Source organism: Mastigoproctus giganteus, chromosome 2 (assembly GCF_048544385.1).
Source record: "Mastigoproctus giganteus isolate SK-2022 chromosome 2, ASM4854438v1, whole genome shotgun sequence".
NCBI lineage: Eukaryota > Metazoa > Arthropoda > Arachnida > Uropygi > Thelyphonidae > Mastigoproctus > Mastigoproctus giganteus.
The window spans coordinates 238,693,430-238,703,257 of NC_143576.1; positions in this window are offsets into that span (position 1 = coordinate 238,693,430).

Below are 9,828 nucleotides of genomic sequence, written 5' to 3' on the forward strand. Positions count from 1 at the left end.
TAAGGCCCACTCCTTCTTAGTAATATTAATAATTCTTCTTATATATGTCTTGACCTTTTCTTTGACATATTTAAAAAAAGAGTTTGCAATCAAAAATTGCTCCAAGGTATTTGTGCTGGCCACGCTTTTAATGGATTGACCATTGTACCTAACAGTGGGTGGCCTTGCCCGATCTAATTTCCCCTTGAGGAGCATCTGTACTGTCTTGTGTGGGGAGATCTGTAGTTTATGCTGAGTAATCCAGTCTTGGAGGTCTAAGAATATGTAAATGGACACCCAGCAGTGGTACATTTTCACCCTGAAGATATTAAATACTTCCAAGTAACTTGTTACGGTGTGTATACTAAGCGCCAAAGAAACTAAGGCTATGAGACGTCAGTATATTGTGTCTGTAAACTGCGTGCGTTCTATGATGGGTTTCAATGTTTGCTGAAGAAAAAATCCGTTTCCGGGAAGACGAAAACCTTGCTACTCTCACCTGAGACCGAATGACTCAGCCAGGTTGTGAAAAAACACATAAAATTCCTCGCGTCATTGAGGGGATTCGAACTCAGGCCTTATCCATCTGTTGTGGAAGAATGGTGATTATACTCACTGTGCTACTCGCGAGGAAATTAAGTCAACTGACAACTTACAGTACATCTGCCTCTCTCTGCCATCCCACTACCCTCGTAGGTAACATAGTATTTACGATAATTATCCTTCCACACCGTGTGGGAAAGGTCCGTGTCGAATTCTGAAGATGGAAGGAACTGTTATGAGCACTTTTCATCAGCCAAGTTCGTAGATGTCTGGAGATGACTGCATGGTTTTTCATCCAGAAACAGGAAACTGACCAAAGAACATTTAAGTTACAGACACAACACACTGACACGTTATAGATTTATTTGCTCTGGCACAACAACAAAACACAACTGCCCCACTAAAGCAAATGCGGCTTGTTTATTTCTAAAATGGGTGTGAAAGGTCTTTAATTTTATTGGTTAGCTGAACTGTTGAGGCAATAAGTACTGCTGCATCCGCTTCAATGACGCGTGTGTGAATTCAGGTTAAACCAATATGTTCAGAAGATACTGATTCTTTGATATCTGGTAAGTACAGTGCACAAATTTTGATTTTACTGCCTGATCATGTAAATCAAGTAAATATACAATACAGTACAAGAAATTAAAGTTAAAATTACTGACAGATTCAATATCTTATGAAAACTACCAACCAACAGACAAAATGATGCATAAATAAAGAATGCCATAAGATCAACATAACCCAGGGGGGGGTCACATCTGGTAAGTATGGGCTTGGCACACCCAGGGTCCTGAGCTGGATATCATCATTCTTCTCTTTCTTGGTGATTCCCTTCTACTTTTGACTCTCTCTCTCTCAGGGTAACTCGGGAACTTTTTTTTTTCCTGGTGCAGCATAAGCCTCAGGCTTCCTTGCACCATATGGCTAATAATAATAATAATGATAATGATTTATGAGAAGATTTAGCAAAAGATATTCAGTTTCTTTCAAGTTTTCTGACTACGTCATAATTAAAGTATTCAAAGGAACAATCAGAGCAAAGGTATTATCGAAAAAGCATTGTTACTTCAAACCTTTGTTTAAAATGGAACTGACAAACGTTATGAATCCAGCAGGCATTCTGATAGTTCCAACCAAGAGATGGCTCAACTACCGGGATTCCAACATGCCTCTATAAAGATTGAAAAGTTATCTGAAAGAATTCGGTCAACTATTAATGAACTTATAACATGTACGGAAAATAACAAACGATATCGAAGACAAACTGACGAACAAAAAATCCGAAATGTGCTGAAGTTATATTACAGATGGAAGAAGGAAACGCGAAGAGAATTTTTTGTGCAGGAATTTACAAAAAAACTAATTTACACCCTCGCTAAAGTGTGCTTTTGGAAGAATATCAGTGACATGAGTCTCGTAGGAGAAGTTCTAATGTGCATGTACCAATGCGATCACTTGCAAGGAATTTACGAACAGGGGCTGAAATATTCTACAGCAGTCGATCCTTTATGGGCATGGCCTGGAAGAGATAGTCGCACTGTAAAAGTACTAGACGCCCTCCTCAATTATTTTCATCGTGTAGCCAATGCAAACAGATTGGTGTTTACTACCGGTAAACGATTTATCGATGTAATTTGCTATGGTGATTCTTATCTATTCATGTTTAGCATCTTGATTTTTAAGCCTAATTTACTACTACTGTTGCTGAGACTTGGGATAAAATTGAACTCCCTCAACTTTAAGTGTAATTCGATACCATTAGAGATAGATGTATTTGTTGCGATTTTGTATTGCATCGACGAGCTTATATTCAGTGAAGGAAACAGCTCGATACAAGAGCAAAGGAATCACTTCCAAGAGAGAGCCACCTGTGTTCAACTGTTACTCCGTGTAATACCTCAACTATCGATGAAAACTCTGCAGAATACGATCAACTTCTTCTTCAGAGAATACTGGCAGACAACAAGACCTGACTTGGATTTCTCGGCTATGAATATTCTCGACAGAACCCTTAAATGGGTTCCTTTGCTGAAACAGAGATGTCTGAATCCATCTAAATTAATTCACCTTTGCAGATGTGTCATTAGACGTGTTCTACATGACAATTTTCAACTGCCGGATGGTATTGAGAGACTTCCTCTCCCGACACTTGTTCGCAAATATGTTGATATTTTAGAAGACTAAGGATTATCAGATTCAACCGACTGATAATAAATCATTGATAAAGGTACTGCTTTCCTCATTTAACTTACATGATACACTAAGCAGTGCTGAAATGTTCAAGAATCCTTCAACTTTCACTACAGAGCAATTTTCTTTTATTTCTTTCTTTATGTGGCTTACTCGATGTGAGGGTGCAGCACTATGTCTCTCCAGTTCCCTCTATCACAAGCTTTCCTCTTGGTCTCAGCGTAATTTTGTGACCTCGTCCAGATCCTTATGTCGTCAAACCACGTTTTTCTACTCCTTCCTCTTGATCTTTTTCCCACAATCTTTCCCCCAAGGACTGTTAATGTTCTTTGTCCAGCTGATCCCCTTAGCATGTATGCTGTCAGTCTCATTTTTCTTTGAATCATTTCCATTGGTAAAGATCTTTGTGTTCTCATTCTTTTTAGGACATAAATGTTTGACATGTGCTCTTTCCATGAAATTCTTAATGTTCTTCTGAAGCACCACATTTCGGATGCTTCAATCTGTTGTTGCACTCTTTTCTCATAGGTCCAAGATTCGTTTCCATACGTAAAAACTGGCGAAATCAATGTTCTAATCATTCTTTTCTTTGTTTCAATTCCCACAGTACTCCACAAGCGGTCTTTATTTCTCCAAAAGGGCATCTTTGGCCATGGCTGTTCTTATTTTTATTTCTCTTTCCTGATTTCCAGTGTCAGTAAAATAGGTATCCAAATATTTGTATTCTGTTGTATTTGCTATTTTCCTTTTGTTGATCACAATGTCTGATTCAGTTTTACTGACTTTCTTAACTTTCAGATATTTTGTCTTCTCTGCGTTTAGTCCAAGGCCATGTCTTTGCCTTCTTCAATTAGCAAACATAGTAGACTAACTAGGTCGTTTTTGTTGCTAGCCAATAAAGCCGTATCATCGGCATATCTAAGAATATTATATCAAATGCCATTGATATTAATCCATAAGTCTTGTTCTTCTATCTTCCTCATCACCATTTCGCTGTAATTATTAGAGAGGTTCGGAGAAAGAACACATCCTTGTCTAACTCCTCTATTGTTTTCACTTCTGAGGTCTCTGAGTTAATCATTTGTAATTTTTGGTTGATGTAGATCTTCTTAATAAGTCTGCGCGCATTGTTGTCGAAGTCCAGTCTGTCTAGTATTTCGAAGATTTTCTTGTTTCACTTGGTCAAAAGCCTTACGAAGATCGATAAAGCAGATATAGATTTCTTTATTCCATTCCAGTGCTCCGTCAAAAAGTATTTTTAATTCAAGGATGGCGTTTATTGTTCCCATTTTTCTTCTAAATTATTTTTGCTGGTCGCTCAGCTCATTATTAATTATTTTTTCAATTTCTGTGTTAATGATGGATAGGATAATTTTTGATGCGTGTGTGATTAAACTCAGAGTTCTATCGTCATCGCATTAATTTTCTTTGGGATTGGGATAGAAATGGTTGTAAAGGATTCGGGCAATTCTGCCATTTCATAGATGTACTGGATAGTATCCGCTAAAAAATTTTACCATGTCCCAACCAACGCTTTTAGTATTTCGGCGGGGATGGTGTCACATCCAGGGCATTTGTTGTTGGGGAGTCTGTTAATCACGTCTTGTATCTTATTTCTCGAAGGCAGGATGGTGTTTAGTATAGTATCGGACATCTGGTGTTCAGTCACTTTGATTGGGTCTTCATCATCATAGAGCTGCGTTAAGTACTCTGTCCATCTATTGCTTATCTTGTCATTGTCAACAATCAAATTTACATCTTTATCCTTGATGCTGCATGCCCGTAAATGCTTTGACTTACCATTCAGTTCTTTCATTCTCAAGAATGCTTGTCGGGTCTTGTTCAATCTTTGTAAGATTTCAATCTCATCACATTGATACACTGACAATTTTACAGCTGTTTTATTCTTTTATCCAATGCTTTGTACTTCGTTCTTTCCTGTTCATTCGCACCTGTTTTCCAAGGTCTTCTTTCATCAATAAAATTAATAACCTCTTGCGATGTCTTGTTTTCTTCTCGTTTGGGGAGACATTTCTCAGCTGCGGAGGTGACACCGGCTTCGAGCTTGTTCCAAGGGGAGAGAGAGAGAGAGAGAGAGAGAGAGAGAGAGAGAGAGAGAGAGAGAGAGAGAGAGAGAGAGAGAGAGAGAGAAAGAAGGCATAGCTGGAGACAACGGGCAACGTTTCTGCAACATTTTTACCGAATTTCATTAAAATTTCAATAACAGTTCTTTGCTATAAATTACGATCACTGAATTCACTAAAAGATTGCAACGAAACAATTGGTCTGGACAGAAAAAACTATCTACAGAACGATATGAATGTTGTTGACATGCGCAGTAGTAAGGAGTTGGTAAGCAATGATTCTGAGATATTTGTTTTTATGGATACGGACTGAACAAATTTCGATCAACAAATTCATACGCTGAAGTGGGTACAATGGAACATCGATAATATGGAAATATTCCCTAATAAGGGGGTGTGATCAACGCTTTTGTCCCGCTTCATTGTAAGTTGCACGAGTTACAACACGTTTTCTAGATGTTCTGTTAATTTTGTCGAGCAGCGTAGTTGTGTCTGACAAGTGGTGGTTTGGTAGGATGTGACTATCAACGGAGACATGTCAGGATGTTAATGGTAGAACAGTGCGGTTATATGTGCGGTACTTACATCAAACATTTCAAATTAGGTTTCGCAAACTGAAAAGTTTAATTTTCATGCGGATAGAAAAGCGCGAAGAATTACACTGGTAGACAAAAGTTAAGGCAGAATTGAATTTGCAGACTCACTCTGCATAAATCGAGGTACAATTGTGTCCCCGCATCATGCAATTGAATAAAACGTAAAATCTGGAAATGTAATGTAGGGAAAATTCATTCAGTGATCACTGAATTATGAACACCTACCTAACTGGGCCACCATTCGAACGGATAACAGCCCTTATTTGCCTAGGCATTGACTCCACTAGAGGTCTGAAGACGCCCGTAGGGATCTGCAACCATGCTGAATGCAAACCTTTCCACAGTGTCGGAATAAATTAGAGTTGCATATCCACAAGCCTCACTTCTCGTTCCAAAACATCTCACAGATGTTCAAGGATTGAGGTCAGGCAAATTTGGAGGCCAATCAAGATGGGCGATATCTTCATTATGTTCCTCGAACCACTCGTGCACAGTGCGAGTTCAATGACACGGTGGATTATCGACTTTTTTTTTTTTTTGGTAGTTGTTGGCGCATAGGCTTCTGTGGCCATAATGCACCTCCCAAGGTTTTTGCAGTACTTTGATCCAAGCCCGAGGCGGGAATCGAACCCGCGACCTTTGGGTTGCCAAGCAGGCACTTTACTCACCCGGCTAGCCCGGTCGGCGATTATCGACTTCGCAGATACCATTTCTGTTCAGGCATAAATGCAACATGGTAGAGGGCATAGTGCACATGGTCTTCTAAGAGCAGCCAGTAGACATCACAAATGAAACTTTGATTCATAGCACCAGGGTCCTAGTTCTTGCTAGAAAAACATGCCACATATTAAGCAACTACCGCCACCTGCCTGGAGAGTGGGTATCATGCACAATGAGTGCATGGACTCGTGTTGCTTGCGCCACACACGATAGCGTCCGTCGGCGTGCTGCACTAGGTATGTTGAGGGTCTGACGGCTCCTGGGATTTCTCCCGCTACACTACATATTTGGACTCATCCGACTGACACACTCGTTTACAGTCCTCCAGTGTCCAACTAGCTTGTTTTTGACTCCACAGTATTCGCCATCGACGATGATCAGCGGTGAAGAGTGAAGACTCCTGGGTCGTCTGCTGTGGAATCTCATACGTCTGAGTGTGCAGTGCAATCGTCATTTGGGATATTGTTCTTGCATTCCCCATATTGTATTCTGATGTCAACTGTCGCACAGTGACCTGCCGTTGAGTCCTACAACGCGCTGCACCCTTTGCTCACCACGAACATCCACCTTGCGCAATCATTTACAGTTCTGTAAGCGGGAGGTGATTTTACCCGTTCGACACCATCCTTTATACACTTTAACCACCGTGGACAGTGAACAACTAACAACACGTGCCGGTTCCGATATGGAAGCACCCGACGTACGAGCTCTCACAATCATGCGCTTTTGAAACTCTGTGATATCTTTACCACGTTCCATAACTGCTACTTTATCACTTTGACTTGCACGACCAGATTCAAAGTAACACTGCTCTAGCATACGAAGCTATTCAGCTTGTTATACAGCGAGCTATGCAGCATAGTCCAGTACAGATGGGGTGGTCATAATTCAATGATTACTGAGTGTATACTGTCTGCAAACCGAAATCGTCAGGTAACCGAGTTTCAGAAAATCGTACTTGTTGGGCAAACATGTCGCTGGTCATATCTTGTTGTGTAATCGTTCTGTGGGCCAAATTACCTGATCCTCGCAACACCAGAAAGAGCCATATTGGTATGAACTAACAGATAGCATTGGAACATAATAATACCGCAACAAGCTTTGAAGTTTGCAGCTGTCTTACTTCGAAATATTTTCCTCTGAATTCTATGTGATTAACCAGTTTCAGAGAGATAGATAGACAGAGATAGAGAGAGAGAGAGAGAGAGAGAGAGAGAGAGAGAGTCCATATGCAAGGCGAACTATGATTCGTATCACTCTCGTCTCATCTCAAAGAGCAGCCTCTTTCAAATGATGCAGTGAACATGCCAATTGAACCCAAGAGTAATAGGTCAATACTCTAAAGTACGATTTTCAGCAAATCGTCATCTATAGAAGGGGGAGAGCTTAAAACCAGCCCATTAACACCGCTACAGAGGAGGAGAAGGAGGAGATTGCTATGATCACGAACGACAAGATAGGATGCAACATTTGGGGCCGAATGCTGTCATTGAAATATAACTCTTCGAACTAAAGAATCCATCTCTCTTCCATATGGAACTTGCAGCCTACAGAAATGTAAGTCTATCGGTAACAAAGTTTCTTCCCGATTCCCATCCCTCAACTCATCCAAGGTACAAGAGTATAGGAACAGCAACATTTCGTATTGGACATTAAAGAAAATCTAGCAGTTAAAAATAGCTCCAAATTTTCAGAAGCACGGTTTGCTTATTGAGCAGTCGCCTAATGCGACAAAATCTCTACTATTCCGTATTTTCCTGTGCGCGTGCGCAACTTTTACTCCCAAAGTGACTAGTCATGAAAAATGCTTCTTTCTATTGACATTTCAGAAAAAAGAGAGAGTGAGAGAGAGAGACAGAGAGAGCATCCCTGGGACCAAGCTCACAACACAATATCGATTTACATTTTTTTACATTTTCTGTGAATGCCTACTTTATATAGTCCTACCACAATGGAACAGGCGTAAACTACTACTAGTGAAAGCTCTCCGCGAAATCTGTCTATGTACGTCTTGGCCGCCTCGGATGTTACCGGCACGAGCCAAGCGACATCTCCAGGCGAGGGAAAAGTACGATTCGATCCATATCTTTCGTTCTCTCCACTTCCATTCACACGAACCTGTCTGATAGTGTGAGTACAAAGCACAATAATTGTATTATGGTTTCCATTGTGCGTTGAAATTCTCCTCCCCACCTCTGATAAAAAAAACATGAAAGCGGCTCGCAACGTCAAAGCAATGAAAAATTGCACTTTACTAAACCCCAAAAATGAAAAATGATGGAAACTCCACTGGGGGAACCGCAAAGCGCATTGTTTAGTTCAACAACGACCCGCGACCCACTTGCTAAATGTCAGAAGTCACAAAACGTAGCAAACTTAATGGATTTATATAAAATTATCTCTGGGAGCATGCGTATGTCCCTGTGTACGTTTATTTATCGTTCGGTTTAATGCGCTCAGAGCGACAGAAAATGTAAATGGCAAATTATTACCGCGCAAAAATTTACATTTAATTTTAAATACCCGGTGGATCTTAATTTAATAGAATAAAAACAGAAAATTTATTCATAATTGATGTCGGTTTAATTTATTGATCCCGGCAGATGAGAAATAATGAATGCTTTCAGAGTGTAAACTGCAGAGCTTCTTCTTAAGGTGCTGTCTCGTATATACTGTGCTTCGAAAAGTATGGGAACATTTTAATAGCGGCTTAAAGAGCAGATTTTGTTGTTTTTGGGTTTTTTCCGGAATTTTTCTCCTGATAAGGACTAGGTCTACTACACTGCTCGACAAAATTAGCAGAACACTTAGAAAACTTGGTGTAACTTGTGGTGTAGTTCTCTTCTCTGATGAGCTCTTGATTTTAGCTTACAAAGGTTCTAGACGTTATCTCATGTGGAGACAACGAAGAATGCAGTACCATTCCTCAAACATCAAGGAACGGGACACCTAAGGTGGCGGCGGTGTTCTAGTGTGGAGTGGAATAATGATCAACGGCCGTACCCCTCTTCCTGTTTTTGATAGGAGTACTGAACGGCCTCGGTAGCCGAGTGGTCAGGAGCGGGAGTGCAATAGCACACACTCTTTGAGGAAAACGAGGTTCAAGCCCCTGACTGTTAAATACGGCCGATCTACCAACCTGCAATGGGCTAGCGTGGTAGATCATGGTCCAGTTCGCTCAATATGAACTATTGAGAAGGCTTCCATCCTGCAGTGGATTGATAATGGACGCAGTTTTTACCATGACTGTGCAGAGGTACCGAGAACAGATCCTTGAACCCATGTCCGACTTTTTAGGGGTACGGGTGGCCCAGATCTTCTTTTCATGCACGACAACGCCACTGCACGTAGAGCTCAAGTGGTGGAGGAATATCTTGAAACTGAAGAAATCCAACGACTACTGTGACCAGCAAGATCACCAGACTTAAATCAGATCGAAGATGTGTGGGACAGCCAACTCCTCGGTCACTTGGTGAGCTGAGGTCTGAGCTAGTGGAAGAATGGGATTTGTTGCCACAGGATCTTATAGACACTCTTATATCGAGCATGGTTCACCGCTATCAAGCCTGTTTAGCAGTTTTAGGGGGTCATACGCCGTACTGATATAATGTGACCATATTTACGGGCATCCTGTATCGACTTCTGTAATGTGACATTTTTGGTAATTCTTATACAATCCCTATAAATGCCCCTTAGACATGTCCGAAGTTTCT